General features: G+C 46.6%; 1 long non-coding RNA gene and 1 pseudogene across 1 annotated transcript; both read left to right on the top strand.

Moving 5' to 3' along the window:
• Positions 1 to 8,376: 8,376 nt before the first annotated feature.
• On the top strand, positions 8,377 to 20,361 carry LOC124664616 (annotated as a pseudogene).
• LOC124665887 lies at positions 16,510 to 19,413 on the top strand. Its single transcript, XR_006990720.1, has 3 exons — positions 16,510 to 16,994; positions 17,646 to 17,837; positions 19,158 to 19,413. It is a non-coding gene; the product is annotated as an uncharacterized LOC124665887 (long non-coding RNA).
• Positions 20,362 to 21,446: the final 1,085 nt, after the last annotated feature.

Here is a 21,446-nt window from a genome sequence, read left to right on the forward strand (position 1 = left end):
ACGCGGGGAGAGGACAGGAACAAGGGTTTCGGGGAGAGGGTGGAGGAGGATGTCGACTTCGAAGGCGAGGGTTTCGGCTGCTGGGTTCCCTTTTCCATTCCGACGATTAGTTGGGCTTGGCCCAGTTGGGCGGCGTGCGGGACGACGGAACGTTCGACGAACCGGGTTGACGACCAAAACCTTTGACGTATTGGCAGAATAAGGAACGTGTTCCTTCTTTTTAAGTAGTGTAGATAAGTAGTGTAGATTAAGTAGTGTAGAAAAAAAGGAAGATATAGTTGTACATATATATATAAGGATCAACATTATTCACAACGAGTGATGGTTGGTCAAGTATTTTCTTAGTTTGGTACAGGGGGATGCCTCGAGTTATGTTAGACGCAGTGATCTTTTTCATTTAAGTTTTACTAGCAATGGATGGCGCGGCGGCACGCCGCGCCTGCGCTGTGGCTAGTGGATTGCAGCGGTGCTCCTAGGGGCTCTTCGAGCTCGGTGCAGCGGCGACGGTGAGGCAGGTCGACGGAGGCTCGTGGCGGAGGGGTGGGCGGGTGGTGGCGGAGGGCAGATGCTGGTGGCGACGCCACTCAGGTTGGGGACAGGCAGGCCCCGATCTGGGATGGATGGGCCTCATCCTGGGCCAGGAGGGCTTGGGTGCGGCCAATGCCAGCGGAGCCCATCCCATGCTGCGCCACAGCTGGTACCGAATCTGGGCCAGGTGGGCCCAATTCCGGCGGCCCCTTGGCAGCGCGGCCCGCGAGGTTCATCCTACGTCCGAGAAGGTGGAGGTGTTGCTCTCGCTGTTGTGCGGTGGCAAGTTCAAGGATGCCGACAAATTGACCGGCTTGACCAGTGATGTGGTGGCGTCAGTAACGGCGCGGCTGTGTCCCCGGGCGTTATGGCGGGGGTGCTTCTTTGCGGTGGTGTGCGGTCTTGGCCGGGGCCGTCTTGCGAGGAGTGAGGTTGCGGCGACGCCGTTCATGGCATATGGCTAGCACATGGCAACTCGGTGGTGGCTCGGGTAGGTCTGGCATGAAGCTTTAGCTAGATGGTGGTAGCATCCTAGGCGCAACAGCGCGGCGACTTGGCTAAGGGGCTTGATCGTGGCCTGGCAGGCGGTCGGGCCTGATCTAGTCCTACTCGGCCATGCTACCGCGTCCGGACAGCGTGCTCCTCAGGTGGCGGTGGGCGGATCCCCTCCCCTAGGTTGCCGCCTACTCTGACGGTTGCATGCTATGATGCCGTCATACCCTGCCCGTTTCGCGTTGCGGTGTGCTGATCAAGCCATGGGCTCGAGTTCGTGGGGATGTCGGGGCGGCAGCCGAGGAAGATGGACTGCACGGGTGGCTCTACGGCGGGCAACGTGAAGGTGGTGGCGGTATCACTCTTCGGTCATGGGGATGGCGAGGAGGAGACGATGGGGGGTCTTGGTGTTGGCAGCGCTTCGGCTTTGGCAACTCCCAGATCGTGTTTCGGAAGCCTAACTTGGGGACAAGGGGCAACTTTTCGAGTGCGGTGTGCGGATGCTTCCGGGTGAAAACTCAGCGCTTCGGCGCCAACGGCGGCGATGCCTGCGGGTGTCGTAACCCTCTTGGGGGCGTCGTTGTCGGTATCCGCCCCGTGGTATGGCTCTGACCTCCGGGTGAAAACCTTAGACCTCGCGGTCTCAACGGTGGCGGTGGTCTGCATCGTTACCCTCTTGGGGGTGTCGTTGTGGAGTCCCGGCTCGACTTAGTCTCATGCCAATGTCTACGGTGGTAAGTTCGGGTTTTTTGTGTTCTTTGTTGTTTTATCTTTGATCTGATGTGTAAGAAGTTCCCCTGTCCACCTTGTATCGGTTCGGCCGTTGCGGCTTTATTTATAAAGTAGGGCAAAAAACCTATTTCGAGGAGGAGTCAACAACGGTTGCATTAAGAGGAGCCTCTGGGCATCTTTGGAAATATGGCAAATCTTAGTTATGCACCACCTCAAATTTCTAGATATTACAAGGGACGCTGATTATACTGAAACCTTCATGGCCAAGAGAGTGTGAGCAACAGCCAAACCCGACAGGTAAACTGGAATGTCATATTATTCGGATAATCATATCAACCTTTCATCATGCACAATTAAGTCTTAGTATTCATCTGGAGGTGGTGAATGAACCTGGTAATGAATAAAAGAGGTGAACTGGTACATCACACCTTTCCATTTTGCTCGTTTACTGTTGTTTAAGTCACTAATGAGAGATATATAGATCAATCACACGAATGGAATACATTAGTAACAATAAATTACATGCGAACAGGACAATAACTTTGGTTAAAATTGTTGACCATGCATAGATTTGGAATAAAAACACTTCAGGGTATAATCCTTGCCTTCTTCGACTGAAGAGCCTCCAAAAGCTCACTGACCTTTTTCAAGTTCACTGGATTCCTGAAACTCCTACAGAAGGTAGTGGATATATAGAAGGCATTCCTAAAGATCAGCTGAAGAAGACAAATAACCACAACAACGGGAAATACACAAGTTCGACTACTTTTTTGATGTTATGTCCGTCTATTTAGTCAGAAAAAGAAATTAGTGATCATTCTGAAGCAAAATTTAATTTAATACTGTAATTTGTCTAACATGACAGAACACTAACAGGACCGGAAGTACCAAAGTAGTGAGCTGGCTCGGCTGTTCAGCTTTCACAATACATGCACATCACAAGAAAACTTTGCATGACGATTTAACCTTGCAGGTACAGAAATGCCAAAATCGGGCTTAGCTTGAAAACCAAAGTAGAAGTGACCATTATAATATTGCATACAAAAACTAATGCAAGTAAATCAAAAAGAGTTTACAGGTAGTAATGCAATAATAAAGAAGTAAATCCAAGAAAGACAAATATTAGAGCTAAGTTCATTCTGTAATAACTCTGCAAGCAAGGTTTGTATCATATGTTGACATTACGGTTTGACTAATTTAATACTGAGAGATAAGCAATGAGAAGATGGCACTTCATGGTTCAGATATTTAAAAATTGTTGAATGCAATTTCGGATTATTACAATGAAAAAGTGAAGCCCCTCTGATGTGGTCCTCCAAAACACACATATCTGAAACTTTCTAGGAACCTTGCTTGCAAACCATGTGAAAAGGAAGCCAAAAGTTTCTGGGAACTGCATGGTTCAGGAAGAACACAAAGTCAGTTTGCTGACATGGTGCTCTATTTTATAACAGGGCTGGCATAGTGCTTGGTCTCCCGATAGCATTGCATATAATAAATACTTATATAAGTTGCATGTGGGTCGAATTGATGTAAAACGTGAAATTTGAGCTCTCATTTGCCTATGTTTACTCGATTATGGCCCGGAAGCACGCTTGCAAAAACATTGAACCTGCACTAACCAGATCCAGCGAGTTAGCTCGAGAACACGACATAAGCTATTCGGAATATTATTTGGGAAATTTTGAGGCCTCTGCTACTGAAGGTAGAACAATACATGTCCTGTTTCTAGCAAAAAAAAACCATCTTGAAATCAGCCAGTAGTTGAACACCGTGGAGTAGAAACAGGATCCCTTTGATTCGTGTGCATGGCACAAAAAACTGCAACTGAAGCAAGAGGATTGGGAGGAAATTAAAGAAAAGGTAACTGAAGAAATAAGTACTTAACTTATGGTGAATACAGCTACCTGATGCAGTGATGCCTTATCCTCGTGCACTGACTACTGTATTATTTTGAACAAATTACTTGAGAACCCTATAGAAATAACAATTCACAAGGTCAAGGATGGGAGCACTTGAGGTGAAAGTTAGAATCAGCTCACCTTCTAGCAAAGGAAGATGTGATCTGAACACTGGCAGGCAGATCATTCAAAATCTCAAATACAATGATACAATACTTAATCATAACTTTCGAACTTCCCTGCATCTCGAGGATTTCTAGAGAAAACCACATGGTACATTTTTTTTGCACATAGTATCATAACTTTCGAACTTCCCTGCATCTCGAGGATTTCTAGATAAAATCACATGACATTGACTACATTATTAGTAGGAGAATCCATAGCACTTGCAAAATATTTACAGAAAACATATTACCAAAACAAAAGCTGGGATTCCACTCCACATAAAACATTCTATGTTTTAACAGAAAACACAAGTTATTAGAAACAGAACCAAGCAATGAGTAGGATCCCAGAAACTGAAGATATATCTACTGCAGAACACTACATTGCCAATCAAAACTTGTCTAGTAAAATTCACCCCGAAAATGCCTAAATCCTGCTACCTCACCTAAAACTAACAAATACCAAAATCAGATGCCGAGATGGCGAAGAACTTAGCGAGTACCAGCGCCTCAAATTAACAAAGAAGCCAAATTCACTCGCCTCGCAGAAGACCCCGACTACAACAGGAAAATGCCTAAATGGCTAAATCCTGCTACCTCACCTAAAACTAACAAAAACCAAAAACAGATGCAGATGGCGAAGAACTTAGCCAGTACCAGCGCCTCAATTTGACAAAGAAGCCAAATTCACTTGCCTCTCAGAAGACCCCGACTACAGCAGGACTGAAGCATTTATGCAGAACGCCCAAATCCCATATAAATCTGGTCGAAATCCCACATGGGGGACAAAACAAAGAGCAAAAAACTCATAACCCCTTTTGATCTGTTACCCTGAGAGTGAGAATTGCTTGTTTCTGATAGACAACGTACACTACAATTTTCTCTTCAGTTGACATATGCACGGACATATGTGAACATGCATTAAATCTACCGTTGCCTGCATGAAGAACTATCTACTGTTGGTAGCATGAAGAACTACCTGAGTAGATGTCGACCGAATCAAGAAAGCATGTGAATGGTAAAGCAATAATGTAGCAGTGCACTGACTCTTGTAGACTACTGAATGTCACTGATAAACATCTCTTCTATTGTTGTCCGGCCAGTACCCATTGAATATATGCCAATTTGCAATCTTGCCTGATTATTATCAACAAAAAGAACATTGTGTAGTAAAGATATAAGTAATAGTGGCCCTTTTGCTGGAAGAAGCAACATGGGTTATTAGCAAAGCAAATACTCAGACACAAACAAACGGTTGTGGGTCTCTTTACCCTTTCATCAGGATAGAGCTATTAGAAAAGTGAATACCCAGAAACAAAATGTGGATGAGGAATACATACCTTGTGTCAGCTCCTTGGGGTGGAATATGTTTGGTGTAGCAACGGTGCAGAAATGATTTTCTAGCCAGCAGCAGGTGCCTGTAGTAATCTCCGTCCTTGCAGTGCTCGCCTGCTCCATCTGTTGCCATGCCGACAGCATCGTACGCTTCCTGTTCGTCGTACATTTTGGTAGTAGCGCGGATTCAACGCGACGGTGCACTCCCAATACTGGAGCAGGCATCTGCTGGTCCTCGAGAGCTCACATGGCGAACCAGTCCAGCAGGGTCAATAGCCGCCATCCAAGTGAGGAGATACAGTGGGCAAGTTAGAGCGGGAGCGCCTCGGTCACGGTCACCACGCCGAAGAGCACCCGACCCAGGCCCCAACAACGGCTCGGCACCTTGCCCTCTTAACACATGCCGCCCCTTCCACAGCTGAAGACGGCCAGCGACCTCGCGCCGCGGGAGACCATGAAACTCCACGGGAAGTCTTAGCGGGGGCTGGAACAGCGAGGGTTAGAAAGAGGAAACCAGTGTTGCTGCGCCGCCTCCTCTGTTTTCCCCTGGATAAAACAGTGGCGCCGTGGCGGCAACCTAGAAAAACTCCTCTGTTCACTCCCAATCCGCCTCTCTTCTGATAAGAAGACAACGACCGCCGGTTGAAATCTCCGGCGGTAGCCGCCGCCAGGCCTGCTACCACTCGCAGTGTATCCCCATGGCATGACACTGAGGAATAGCCGCTCACAGAGCACCGTCTGAGGACGCCGCCGGCCGAACACCCTCCGTCCATGCACCTCTGCTCCGCTCCATCGTTGAAGTGCATCTTTTCCTCTCCTGTACCGTACGAACATGACGGCGACGATCGGCCCTGGCGACCAAGCCCCAGCATTCTCTTTCTCCTGCAGCGTCCCTCTCCGCCCTCCCACCGCGTCCCTCTCCACCCATATCTCCGCGTCCCTCTGCTTGGATGACCACGGACGGCGGCGGTGCATCCCGGCGACTCGAGTTCCGTTACCTAGCATCCGGTTGGTGCAGCGACGACAGGGGCGGCACCAAGACGACCTCGCCGGCCATGAGCGAGTATTTTTGGTAAAAGAGAGAGCAAATGTGGAGACGGGCATACCCGCGCATCGAATCCTCGACCGGCTGTTGGCCTCCTCCGTCCGCAAATCGCCATGGCTGCCAGGCTCCCCGAGCTCTGTCGGGCCGCTCGGAAGCACCATCACCTCGTACGCATCCACCCCGCCAAGCAGAGCAAGCTGAGAAGTCCCTACTGCCGAAACTGAGCCGATCTTCCCTGCAGCCGGCCAAGCTTCGCCACGCTCGTGCCGTCGCTTTCGACCACCTCCCGCCTCGCCAACCTCCCCGACGCGGTCGTGGTGAGCTTCTGGTCCTCGTCGACCCCTCCATTCCCTCCCTCTCGCTCTGTAGCGCCGCCCTACCGTGTGCCCCGTCCGCCGCCGCCAGACGACATCGCGGCCACCGATCCGGCGACCGTTCGCCGGCCGCGCCCCGCCGTGTGCCCCGTCTGCCGCCGCCAGACAACTTCGCCGCCATCAATCCGGCGACCGTTCGCCGGCGCCGGCGCCACCAAATGACTCGGAGCGAGCCTGCGCGTAACAGGATACACCACGGAGCCCCCGAGAAATTTCTGGTCGCTAGGTTCGGGAGGATTCAAGACATCAATCAGTCAAAGCGGTTCATTATGGCCCATCACGTGCCAACTACTCAGTCACGATAGCCCATGACCATGACTACGTCCACACACCAGAAAATACACCAAGGCAGCCCATCAGTGAATCCCAGCATCGGCAACACATGAATTAAAATTTCCCAAATCGCTGCAGGGCCCCGAGACGTACACAAAGAACAAATATGAGCATGCAAATAGAGCAGGAATACACGTGTCAGCAAAACAGATACCCATGAAATAAACTCAAAATTATCACAAAAAAGAAGTTAGTTCACGTTTAGTATAGTAGTTATTATGCACCAAATATTTTGGGATGAAAGCTCAAGCTGACATTACCTAAACAACTTTAGAGTCTGAGGGTTATCTAAGTTGTCTGTACCGCCCAGTTCAGATTGAAAGCTCAAGATCATGGAAGTTTAGCTGAGTGTTTAGATGTGAGCATTTCCTGTCTTGCTTCTCAGCATGCATATTAATCAGCAGGACATGCATTAATCAGATTGTTTGACGTGGCAAATTTGCAATAAATTAATCCGACAATAGATAGTACTAAATATATGACACCAACCCTTAATATGTCTACGTTGGGATCAGACACATCTTTAGTTTTCCGAATATGTTCGACCTGATGAGGCATCTGCACTAACAGAGAACACAAAAAAAGATCGATGCGAAGGACAAGTCCTTCGCCCCGAGCTGATATGACACCATCACCCAAAGCACGAGAGCGAGACAGTATGTTCGTAGGATATCCTTGTGAATCTATTGCTCTGTGCTGTATAGCTGTGCGGCTCTCCGCCACCGCCAAAGGCTGGAGCCAATGATTATGATCCGTCCGTCGCGGCAGCAGCACCTACCTCCCGCCGGAATCCAATCCAATCTTTCCATCCATGGATCAATTGCTCCTGACTGTTCAAACTAGTTCTTTTGACCGGGGCATCTGATGTCTCCCTGATCTTTTTTTCTGCATAAAGCCAACTGATTTATCTTCGGACCATTCTGGTGTCTATGTTCTTGTCTGAACAATAAGCAGAAACTGCTCTGGGTTCATGAGGAAACTAGACTACTATCTTGAAATTTGCACTTGACTGTAGATGATATCTATATTCGCCTGTACTTCAGTAACTGCTTTATGGTCAGAAACAAATGAAGGAAAAGAGACAAACGCAACCATGTAATATGCTCCAGAACTTCACTGACGACATAGAGCAGGTACCTGTTCCTCTGCATCTCCTGAACCTGAACCATGAATATGCTGCCAACTAGCTGCATGGTGTTTCACCAAGATCATAAATTCATAATACCGCAGTAATGCATAATAATAGTACGGAGCTCATGTTGTGAAGAGCTGAACCCGGAGAACATCGGTGACACCGACACATTGTCGCTACTGGCGAAGCACACATGTCGCCATTGACGAAGCTGTCAAGAATCGAGTTCCATCTGTGTTGCAGGCACATAAATAGACGTTGGTGTTCAGAAATTTCTCACACACCAACCGAACACAACTCCTGTTTGCTGCGTCCAGTACTTCTTAGGTGACTACTGACGATGGACAGCTCTTCTGATGCTCACAGGTGCAGTGGCCACTTGTCTTAACCTTTCTTGTACCCTCCGTTTTAGTAAATAAACTCTGCTACGCTATTCTGTTCAACTGCTATTTGTTTGCACATTTTGTCTCTAGATGACATGATAAGTTGACTGTTAAGAATTTTCTAAGCTTCTTCTACTAGTAGTTGATGCAGGAAATTTAAACAATTAATTGATTTACGTTTGATGCAGCATGCAGCTTGCAATTGTGTGCCACATTGCACATTTGCACAATCACATAAACAAACACGCAATGCAACAAATAAGTTTTTCTTTCGACTGATATATGAGGACTTGTTTGACGTGCAGCCGGAACAAGTGCGCGGCGTGCTACCGCGAGTTCAACCGGATGGAGCACCTGGTGGAGCACATGCGTGTGTCGCACCACTCGGCCCATGAGCCCCGCTGCGGCGTCTGCGGCAAGCACTGCCGCTCCCTCGATGCCCTCCGCGACCACCTCGGATTCGGCAGCGTCCTCCCCAAGGCCGGCTGCGCGAGTGTCTTCACCGCCCGCGGCTGCCAGCTCTGCCTCGCCGTCTTCCCTGCCTCCGGCGCCCTCCGTGCCCACCGCGCCGCCTGCCAGCTCTCCAGCGCTCCGACGCAAAGCCAGCTCACCCGAAGTATGTCAAGAATGACCATCCAGGGAGGCGGCCATGGAGGTGCGGTGGCGCTGGGGTGCAAGATGGTGGGCGGCGGCAGCGACGGGACACTGGACGTGTGCGCACGCGTCTGCCTCATCGACGAGCACGAGAACATCCTCTTCGAGTCCTTCGTGAAGCCGCTCATCCCGGTGACGCACTACCGGTACGAGATGACGGGGATCCGCCCCGAGCACCTCCGCGACTCCATGGCTGCCACGGTGAAGCAGGCTCGGAAGCGCGTGGAGGACATCCTTCTCAACGGCGAGGATCCGTGGAAGATCCGCACGGCACGCGGCAGGGCAAGAATCCTGGTCGGGCACGGGCTGGACCACGACCTCGACGGGCTGGGCATGGACTACCCGGCGTACCTGAAGCGGGACACGGTGACGTACCCGCCGCTGATGAAGACGAGCAGCAGGCTGATGAGCAACTCGCTCAAGTTCCTCACGAAGAGCTGCCTCGGGTACGAGATACAGAACGGTGGGCACCAGCACCCTTACGATGACTGCGTGGCGGCCATCACTACTACACGGTAGGGATTTAGGGGCACTTTGCCATGGGGCACTTTTTAAAGTGCCCCTAAATACCCCCTTTAGAGACACTTTGGCCAAAATGCCTCTAATACCCTATCTATTGGGGCAGTTTGGAGAAGTGCCCCAATTGGTATACATCTATTGGGGCAGTTTGGAGAAGTGCCCCAATTGGTATACACCTATTGGGGTAGTTTGGAGAAGTGCCCCAATTGGTATATACCTATTGAGGCAGTTTGAAGAAGTGCCCCAATTGATATACACCTATTGGAGCAGTTTGGAGAAGTGCCCCTGTAGGTGGCTACCTTTTGAGACAGTTAGGAGAAGTGCCCCTGTAGGTGGCTACCTTTTGAGGCACTTTGATAAGTGCCCCAATAGGTAGCAAGCTACTAACGCACACTACAACTCGGTATAGATTTAGGGGTATTTTTCCTGGTGGCACTTGTCAATGTGCGGCTAAAGGGTATGAATTAGGGGCACTTTGCTAAAGTGTCCCTAATTATATACCTTTTGTGGCACTTTTCGGATGCCTCATTAGACTATAGCTATTGTGGCACTTCTTTAAATGCCCCAATAGATATATACTTTTTAGGGCATTTGTAAATGCCTCAATTTAGTAGTAGTTAAATAAAAATATAAAAACAATTATTACGCATTAGAACAAAGTCAAACCTCTTCAAGAGGTTACAAACAAATGAGATTTTGTTCTAAACCGGTGTATCATTCCGTGAAACATTTTTCGTAGGTCCTCAAATATTAAATGTTAACACATAAATTCTTGTCAAACTTCTTTAAGAGGTTGATAAGCGCTAACAAATGAGGTAAAAACAGGATAAAAAAATTAAATTAAGATATGAGCTTTGAGCAGGTTTCAAACTTTCGACTTATTAGAAAACCATTTTAACTGTTATTTAGGACCAATAACACCTAGGATCCTAATAACTTGTCATTTAAAATTGAAAAATTCAACGTATATCATATACAATCAACTTTGCTAAAAAAACATATGTTGCGGAGTAGTACATAACAATTAAACTAAGCATTTTGTCGCACTCAAATCGCTTGAGCCGATGCTCAAACCGGTGAACTAGTGAACCAGAAACATGAATGGTTCACTCACTAGTCCGGTTTTTTATAATATGCAGCTCGCCTAGCTAGACTTTGTCGCGAACTAAATGTATGTGGATCTTGATGTGCCCCGTTAGTCGTGCTGCACTAGATTTCAGAGGTAAACAATATAAATATTGTCGCAATATACCACAATAACCGTACCTATTGGTTAATGCATATCCTAATATAGTTGGCATATTTAATTTTTTTGAACAGGGATCGTCCTAGAAAGGCCGAGAGAGATCATTCATTGAAAGCGGTGGAGTTACACTACATCAGGAAGACCCTGTAAAGATTGAAAATTACAACTAGGTCCTGTAATTTTGCACTAAGGACCCTAGATCTGTAGATGAAAACGCGATCCGGTCCAACTCCATCTCCAACACGCTCCAGCTTTGTAAGAGCAATGTTAAACCCCAAGTTTTGTGTATTTGATGACAACATTTGAGTAATCTCACCGTGTGCCTTGAGTATCATTGTTAGATTTGCAAGTGCACGGTGACCTTGCTGGACACGTCAAGATCGGAAGACTGAAGCGTAGTTGATAGGTTTTCTGGTTTTGTGTGTGTATCGCGAGGTGACATGGCTGGAGAGAAAAAGGGGAGAAAACCAGTTTTAGCCAGGACGGTACTACCGGTACCTGTAGCGGTAGTACCGCTACCCCTATATGTACCGCCCCACGGTACCGCTCTAAGTTCTGCGCTGAAACTGTCCCACAGTACGAGTTGCGGTACCTAGAGCGGTAGTACCGCTTACGAGCGGTAGTACCACTCATGGTACCGGTCAGGTACCGTAAACTAGTTACGGCAGTACCGCTCTGGTACCGCTCCGGTACCGCTTTGGATCCAGTAAGGTTTGAACCCCATTGCGGTACCTCGAGCGGTACCTCTAGCGGTAGTACCGCTCTGCATCCACGTGGACCAAATCTGGGGAATTCGAACTCAGAGCGGTAGTACCGCTTACCCAAAGCGGTAGTACCGCTTAGGCAAAAACTGGACATAACGGTTGGATTTGGAGGAGCCTATTTAAGGGCTCCTTCTTCCCCAACACAATTTTATCTCTCCTCTCTCTCTCCTCCATTGTTGTTGAGCTTAATCCTTGAGGATCTCCCCAACCATCCAACCAATCTTGCCCAAACTTTGAGGAGTGGTGGAGGAGACCCCGATCTATAGTTCTACCAAGAGAGATTTCAGCAATACAAGCTATTCCTTAGTGGATCTTGGTGGTAGGGTTCTGATACGTCTCCGACGTATCGATAATTTCTTATGTTCCATGCCACATTATTGATGATATCTACACGTTTTATGCATACTTTATGTCACATTTATGCATTTTCTGGAACTAACCTATTAACAAGATGCCGAAGAGCCAGTTGCTGTTTTCTGCTGTTTTTGGTTTCAGAAATCCTAGTAAGGAAATATTCTCGGAATTGGACGAAATCAACGCCCGGGGGCCTATTTTCACATGAAGCTTCCGAAGACCGGAGGAGTCGACGAAGTGGGGCCACGAGGTGGCCGGAGATAGGGCGGCGCGGCCCAAGCCCCGGCCGCGCCACCCCGTCATCCGGGCCCCTCGTGACGCCCCTTGACCTGCCCTTCCGCCTACAAATAGCCTTCGTCGCGAAACCCCCGCACCGAGAGCCACGATACGGAAAACCTTCCGCAGACGCCGCCGCCGCCAATCCCATCTCGGGGATTCGGGAGATCGCCTCCGGCACCCTGCCGGAGAGGGGATTCATCTCCCGGAGGACTCTACACCGCCATGGTCGCCTCCGGAGTGATGAGTGAGTAGTCCACCCCTGGACTATGGGTCCATAACAGTAGCTAGATGGTCGTCTTCTCCTTATGTGCTTCATTGTCGGATCTTGTGAGCTGCCGAACATGATCAAGATCATCTATCTATAATGCTATATGTTGTGTTTGTTGGGATCCGGTGAATAGATAATACTATGTTATGTTGATTATCAATTTATATCTATGTGTTGTTTATGATCTTGCATGCTCTCCGTTATTAGTAGAGGCTCTGGCCAAGTTGATGCTAGTAACTCCAAGAGGGAGTATTTATGCTCGATAGTGGGTTCATGTCTCCGTGAATCTGGGGGAGTGAGAGAAACCTCTAAGATTATGGATGTGCTGTTGCCACTAGGGATAAAACATTGATGCTATGTCCGAGGATGTAGTTATTGATTACATTACGCACCATACTTAATGCAATTGTCTGTTGTTTGCAACTTAATACTGGAAGGGGTTCGGATGATAACCTCGAAGGTGGACTTTTTAGGCATAGATGCATGCCGGATAGCGGTCTATGTACTTTGTCGTAATGCCCAATTAAATCTCACTATACTCATCATATCATGTATGTGCATGGTCATGCCCTCTCTATTTGTCAATTGCCCAACCGTAATTTGTTCACCCAACATGCTATTTATCTTATGGGAGAGACACCACTAGTGAACTCGTGGACCCCGGTCCATTCTTTTAATCGAATACAATCTACTCGCAATACTTGTTCTACTCGTTTTCTGCAAACAATCATCATCCACACTATACATCTAATCCTTTGTTACAACAAGCCGGTGAGATTGACAACCTCACTCGTTTCGTTGGGGCAAAGTACTTTGGTTGTGTTGTGCAGGTTCCACGTTGGCGCCGGAATCCCTGGTGTTGCGCCGCACTACATCTCGCCGCCATCAACCTTCAATGTGCTTCTTGGCTCCTACTGGTTCGATAAACCTTGGTTTCTTACTGAGGGAAAACTTACTGCTGTACGCATCACACCTTCCTCTTGGGGTTCCCAACGGTCGCGTGTTGTACGCGTATCATGCAGCTATGGAGCCTAGCTTGGTGATGTACTAGCTCCATAGGGTGTTGGGAGCACCCTTGTGTGTGGAGCTCGCCCCAACCTTGTGAAGGAATCACCGCCTCGACCGGTGCCTTAGTGGAAGAGGGAGAGCACCTTCGTGGAGCTCTCTCGAGGAAGAAGGTGAGGCCTTCCTTCGTGGTGTAGCCGTCTAGTCTCTTGTGTGAGACTAGCACCTCCTCAACGCAGTACGTACTTCCTATTGTGGAAGGAACTGCGGGAAACAAACCTCGCCTCGTCTCCGCGCCCCCGGTTGTCTCGCTCCTTACTCTTACTATCTTGTTGATTCCTTTGCTTGTTGCACTTGTCCAAGTATCATTGTAGGATCACCCTATCGCTAAAGTTATCACCTTTACCTTCTGTTGCACTAAAAATTGAAAACGACTAAAACTTGCCGTAGCGCCATTCACCCCCCTCTTGTTCGCTACGATCCATTCAAGCTTCCAACCATGAACAACCATGGCGACACCGGGGACAAAACCACTTGGGTCGCCATAGCGGGAGTCAATCATGGCGGAGCAGAATAGCCTCCATAGACGGAGGCTTTTGGTGACCTTGAGCTGGCCTTCCAGCGCCAGCAACCAAGGAGGGAGTGGCCGCCCTTCGGCCTGAAAAGTCGACGGCAGAAACACCGTCGAGGATGCACTCCCAGGAGCCTCGTCTTCAAGAAGAAGTTCCTTCGCTGTAGAACTTGACGCAGGACTCCGATCTTCCCCGTTCTCTCCAGATCCTGCCAGATCTAGATAGGTCTTAGGACGAATTGTTCCTTCTGCCTCCATGGCGGCAAGAACAGGGTCAGATCTATCCAGATCTTGCAGCTCTGAAGCACCTTCGGGCTTATTCTTCAAGGAGGGCGAGGGGACGCTGCTGCTCACCTCCGGCTCCGCCCATCGGAGCTCCGCGAGCAGAAACCTCACCACCACCGGCCACCGAGCACCGCCCGCGAGTGCTGGCCGCCAGATCTCCATCGGCATAGCGCCAGACTCCACTAAGGGAACAACAACTACATCTACACTACTATGTACATAGAGGGCCCGACCTCCCCTCTCCCAGTTACTCCGGCCGGCGAGGCCGCCGTAGGAGAGGGAGAGGGGAGCCGGCGGAGAGGAGAAGACTCTCAAGGCTACTGTTCAGCCGTGAGAGCTAGGAGGGGGGAAATCATGGATTGCTCTCTTTCTCATAGTTGGCGTATTTAATAGCTTTCGCCAACAACGTGAGCTACAATATAGTACTCTGCTTCAGCGCTTGATCTATAGGGTTAGTTAGTGTTGTTGTCCCTAAGGAGGAGGAGCAGAGCGAGGGCATCTTCCCTTCTCAAAACTGTAGAGGCATCCTAGTCCATCTCCTCGTGCGTTGGTGACCGGTTCGTAGTGCATTCCATCTATTCAGGGCCGGCTTTGACCCATGGCCACCATGGGCGACGGCCATGGGCGCATGGCTGGAGGGGGCCCATGATCAGGTCTTGCTTTGTACCCTGGCTAACTGCTGTTTTGTTTTGGGCTAAGATAATTTGCAGTTGCAGAGGCATGCCCGACGAGCCCACTTCAACTTGCTCCTAAATACGGTTCTAGTGTTACATTAGGTTTCTAGTTTCACGTTCTTAATTCCTTCACGATTAAAGGTGTTCCAATGTTTGCCAAAGATATAACTCTGGTGCTAAGAAAAATAATAAAAGAAAACAAGAGAACTAGTTTATTGAATTGCAAATGGGATATTTTAATTGAATTAGATCTCCTAAATAACTTTGCATCTAGAAATGCCCTGATTTTACTTCGTGAAGCACCAAAGCATTATTCTCGATGTAGTTATTGGAATTTGGGTCTCAAATGAGGTAATCGAGCTAGCATGGCATCTTTTTCATTTCGCTACTCTTTTAATTTTTCGGTCCTTATATGACATTGTTTAAATGTTGAATAATCATTGTTTAAAACTTTTCAAGATGGGTGGCGGTTTTGGGCCCAAGTATCTGCATTGGGTGGCGGTTTTGCTTTATACGGCAAACACGATGGTTCTTGTTAATGGTGAACCTGGTGACAGAATTCAGCATGCGTGTGGCCTGCGCCAGGGAGATCCAACATCCCCAATGCTTTTCGTTGTCGCCATGGAAGTTCTGACCAAAGCCATCTCCTTGGCGGTGGAGCAGGATTTGTTGCAACCCCTGGCTGGCATCACACCGCTCCAACGTATATCGATATATGCTGACGATGTCGTGCTGTTCCGTAACCCGGAGAAACCGGAGCTGGCTGCGGTGAAACAGATTTTGTACCTCTTCGGTAACGCATCCGGACCGCAAGTTAACTACAGGAAGTCGGCGGCGACTATGATTAGAGGAGGGGAGGCGGATGCTAGGTTGGTCAGCGCTGAGTTGGGCTGTGATATTGCACACTTCCCCATCAAGTATCTGGGGCTCCAACTATCCATTAGACCGCTCACGAAAGCCCAGTGGCAACCGGCGCTGGATAATATCACTAGGATGTTGCCTGCATGGCAAAGAGGTTTGATCGCCAAGGAGAGCCGTCTCACCCTGGTGAAAGCTGTGTTACAGGCGAGGCCGGTGCACCACATTCTAGTGGAAGAGGCCCCGGTATGGCTGCTCGAGGAAATCAACAAGTGGCTGCGCGCTTTTTTCTGGACTGGGAAGAAGGAGGTTAAAGGGGGAAACTGTCTTGTTTCTTGGAACAGCATTTGCAGACCGTTTGATCTAGGTGGGCTAGGGATCAAAAACCTCCAGCTGCAGAGTCTTGCACTTCGAGTTCGTTGGCTCTGGCTGTCTAGAACGGATGCATCTAAACCCTGGATTGGCTTAAATCTGCCCAAGGATACGGCAGCGAGATCGGTTTTTCAGAGTTTTGCTCAGTTTGTGGTGGGCAGTGGGAGCTCTATACTCTTCTGGAGGGACAGGTGGCTGAAGGGAGACATTATATATGTTCATATTGTGTGCTTCTTGTATGCTGCCATTATTTTTATATGTTTATAGTTTGATTCCTTTTGGGACTGCTCAAAATACCAGTTCTCTGATAGGAGTAAACATGAGTCTGTTGTGGTGTTTTGATTGATCATCACTCGAAAGATTGTATGCATATTTTATCGAGATAGTAATATGTTGTGGCTAGATCTGTTGTCATGGATATATCTTTTGAATGTACATCTAAGATCTCTGGTTTAGTAATCCCAACAGTAATAGCTTATTGCTAATCCTTTAATCTTCATTTCAGATTGCCTCTGAGGGTCTCAAGCACAGGGTTTTTAAAGTGTCCCTAGCTGATCTTAACAACGATGAGGACAAGGCTTACAGGAAGATCAGACTCCATGCTGAGGATGTCCAGGGGATGAATGTCCTTACGAACTTCTGGGTATTGTTTGAAAGGGTTGATGATGAGTTCTGGTAGAAGCATTGTCCTGGTCTTTCAATAACTGGAAATGCATCGACAAGCATGTGAGTTATCCTACTCTATTTTTTTTGTCTTGCTGATCAGATCGCTTCCTCTTAGATCCTGGAATAAATTAACTCTCTTATGTTCATTACTTCTACCATACATTTTGCTGAGAAACTTTTTGATAGCTTAAAAATGGCAAGAAAACTTGTTCTCTGTTCTACATTTTACTTAACAGTGATAATAATCATGTTAATGCCTCGTGAACCATACATTGAATTCAGTTTCACCCTATCAAAATATGTAGCGCAATTGTGCGTAGATATTATAGTAGATAATGGTTATTCCCATCCATATATTCTACTACTGATTTATGTAGCTTATAGATTGTGGTGGTTACCGAGTTTGCAATGTGGTTTTGTATTTTCATATTGCAGCAAAAAACGGTAGTGTTCATTCTGCAAATATTGGTAGAAGGTTGTCAGATATACCTCATGTTACATTTTATTTCTCTACCAAACAACATTTGCTCGCCCTTTTATTTATGATCAGAAAATCATTATGCACTTCAACCATCAATTGTCGAATGATGTAAAGAGTATAATATATTATTGATATGATCTTCTATTTATGGTTATCCTTTTTCCATAATGTGATTATGGATCTGGACTTTGGAATTAACCTTTGTTTCCTTGCGGTTCTTCTGTTTGTAGGTACCATATAATGTAGATTTTTGGGGAAAGAGTTTATCCTGATTTTAAATGACAAATTTACACTATTGAGGCACAAGAACAGCAGGCGTGTCATTGGAGTAATTAGCTGCAGTCATGTTGCCTGATATATATATGGGCAGAGGGTGGGTGTTGCCTACCTCTCGATTTTGATGTAAAAGTCGTATGATGAAGGTATGCACGCCTCTGCCATTTTGCTTTCCCAACGTCCAAATCTTGCATGACTTCCATATTACGAGTTGTTGCCTGCTGCAAGATGGTACTGCCAATGCTTCATTAACACTAAGCGCTCTAGCATATTAGTTGAGGCCCGTAAGTACAGATACACATGTAAATAGAAGGCCAAGGAGTCAATGTCTCTTATGTCTTCAGTAGTTCAATCCAATTAGGGGTAATGATTTGTGCAAAATACTTTAGATTTTAAGTACATGATATCCATCGAGCAACATCTGCTGGTGATCTCATGTGCAAGACACATTCACTGTATCTCCTTTCGCCTGGTTTCGTAAATGGTGAGACAACTGGACCAAAAAAAAATGCCCACAGATTTTGGCTTCAAGGATGCCCTTTACTTCTCTATGGCAACTTCATCTAGGAAAATAACTTTTGTTTAAATTTAGTTTTTTTCGTTGGCCCGGTGTACTTAAGTGTTATCTAGGATATATATAGACCATCTGGTCAGTAATCATATTTGCAAGAATTTCTGTTATTAAATTGTTGCGTATATTAGAAAAACCATTAAAGTTACATATTGTTTCTTTGAACTATCAAACATACTTGGTATCAACACAAAGCGGATATGATCGCTACTAAACGGTTTGAAAGTTTCCACTTAGTGTTGATTTTGTGTCAGATTTTTGATAAATTTATCCACACGTTTAGAACAAGACGGTCCTCAACATATGTGGTCCTCGGAGATGGTCATTGTTGCATCTAACAAATAGTGTTGTATCTACCCAGCTATATGCGCTATAAGTTTATCTTGGTTAAATAAAACAATTGTTTCTCACTTCTGTTATACTTACTAATGTATGTACAAGCTTATGCACATTTTATTTTCATGATTTCAAACATGATAAGAAAACAACTATCGTAAAATAGACGGGCGGAACAACGTGTGCAATCATGATCTAGTATGTTCATGTAGCCGCTGCTGTCAAAGTTAAAAGTAGCGGCTGAGCCACTGGCTCGAAAGATCCATCTTAATGAATGTCACATTCATTTTCGTAGTGCAAGATATCACTCTACATAAACTTCAAATGTTAAATAATCTGAATAATTGTTTGTGCACACATTAGACCAATAACAGCTTTGTGTCAGATGATTATCTATATATTATTGGAATCATCCTTCAGTACTTGAAATCTGTTTTGACCAGTCACAAGTTTTTTTTTGTAAAATATGTTCTTATAATATGCAAGTTATGTATTTGCCAATAAAAATTTGGATTTACTGTATTTTGAGTAAACTACTGATTTGTTGTTTCTTTTCTAGTTCAAATGTTTATCCTGTTGTGGTCGTGGCACATATTCCGGAAGCAATTCAGTTCGCTATAGGCCTTACCGATGGCATTGTTTATGTCATGATTGGAAGGTTGCAGTTTTTACTTCAAGTTTTAGTTGAAACCTGATATTTGGAATGTTGTGAAGTTACATGTAGTAGGATTTGTTATGATGTGATATATAGAATTCTGGATTATGTATATGTATTACGGGGTTGAATACTTTTCTGGTACATTTGTACATTTGGATTATGTGCATATATTGTTGTTTATATTTGCCTTTATTGTTATATTGAAGAATTTTCCTATATTTGCCTCTAATTGTATTTTGGGGCAATTCTTAAAGTTGTCTCTGATTGTGTTTTGGGGCATATCTCAAAGTGCCCCTAAAAGCTTTTTTGGGCAGTTCTGAAACTGGCCCTAAAGACCTTTTGAGGCAAATCTCAAACTGCCCCTATAAACCTTTAGAGGCAAATCTCAAACTGCCCCTAAAAACCTTTAGAGGCAAATCTCAAACTGCCCCTAAAAATCTTTAGAGGCAAAATTCAAACTGCCCCTAAAAACCTTTAGAGGCACTTTTTAAACTGCCCCAAAAAACCTTTAGAGGCACTTTTTAAACTGCCCCTAAAAACCTTTAGAGGCAAAATTTAAACTGCCTTTAGAGGCACTTTTTAAACTGCCCCTAAAAACCTTTAGAGGCACTTTTCAAACTGCCCCTAAAAACCTTTAGAGGCACTTTTCAAACTGCCCCTAAATGTATTTGGGGCATTTCATTCAAAGTGCCCCAAATACATTTAGGGACACAAGCATCCGGGGCACTTTTCATAGTGCCCCTAAAAGTAATTAGGGGCACTTTGGCTACCTATTGGGGCACTTTGAAGTGCCCCTAAACATAGACCGTACAGTAGTGCATGCGGCTGTACAAGAGGATGCGCGCGCTGAGGCATGGCCTCAAGGGGGAGGTGAAAGGGTGCGTGGGGCCGCCGGCGGCGAGTGTGGCGGAGGCGTTCCCAGCGTGGAGGCAGCGGGAGCTCGAGCGCATGTCGCCGGAGGAGCTTCTGAGGACGTCCAAGCCCGACTACCGCTGCTGGTGCTTGGACGACGTCTAGTCGTGCTGACTGGTCGGCGCTGATTGCTGACGGAGGGAAGCTGCTGCCTTGCCTGCCTACCGAAAAGTCGATTCTTTTTGCCTTATAATTTGCTGATAATATAAGCAAGGTAGTTGCCGTATGACGTGGCAAATAAATCACACGTACTAGTTTGGTCAAAAAATTTGCGCCCAACAGAAACTTCGTTTCACCACATGACCACAACATGAGTTGGTAGAGTATCTAGAATCAGAGATGGGATTTTTTTTTTTTTGAAACAGGGGTAGGGTGAATAGCACCCTAAATTTTCATTCAGCTCATAAACATTGTACAGAGAGTATTATAGTTCTGATAGATGCAACCGCTGAACAGCAAAAGCTACTGGACATGCTAAATTGCTATGAGTTGTGTTCCTGCAAGAACAGATAGGAAATGTTCGCGATGAATGCATTGCCTGTTGTGCACGGGCCATTCCATTGAGTTGCCTGCCAACATGGATGATCATGGCCTTGAGAGGTTTAGTTAGTTCCTGGAATTGCATCGCTTGCTGTCGAATTTCCTACAGAACTGTTGGATCCTTGGCTCCTGAAGCATTTGCCGCTCTTGCCAAATTGAGGTTGTCGGTGAAGAAGATCGGGTCCTTCAAAATAAGAGTGGAAGCAATGTGTCATGTGTGTTGCAGTAACGAGTGCTGCTGCTTCTGCCTGTGTGGGGGTTGCTATGTTTGCAGCCTTGGGTAAACTGAACACATCGATGACCTCTGAATTTACCCTGCAAGTTATGTAGATGTCGATACCTGCCTTGGTTGTTTGCCTGTTCGTAGGTAATTTCCATGCTGCATCAACAAAAATTCTTGGGCCAGTAGGGATAGTAAGAGGCTTGGGCGGTGGTGGTAAAGTGTGTTTAGTTTCTAAATTTTTTACAAGGGCATTGGTTCTGGCAAAAACCTGGTTGGGCGGAAAAGAGTTTTTCATTTCTCTCCTTCCACAAGCACCAAAGAATGTGAAAATGTGGTTGGATGTCTGAGGGCTAGCATGTTGGAGATGGTGTTGGTTATGTGGTTGGAGTTCGCTGCTAAGATATCTGACCTAATGTGCCAGTGAGAATGGAACCAAGTAGCTCTAGCAAAGGTGCAAGTGAAAAATAAATGTGTATCATCCTCTGGTAGTCCGCACCTGCAACAAAATTTTATGA

Source organism: Lolium rigidum, chromosome 6, assembly GCF_022539505.1.
Source record: "Lolium rigidum isolate FL_2022 chromosome 6, APGP_CSIRO_Lrig_0.1, whole genome shotgun sequence".
NCBI lineage: Eukaryota > Viridiplantae > Streptophyta > Magnoliopsida > Poales > Poaceae > Lolium > Lolium rigidum.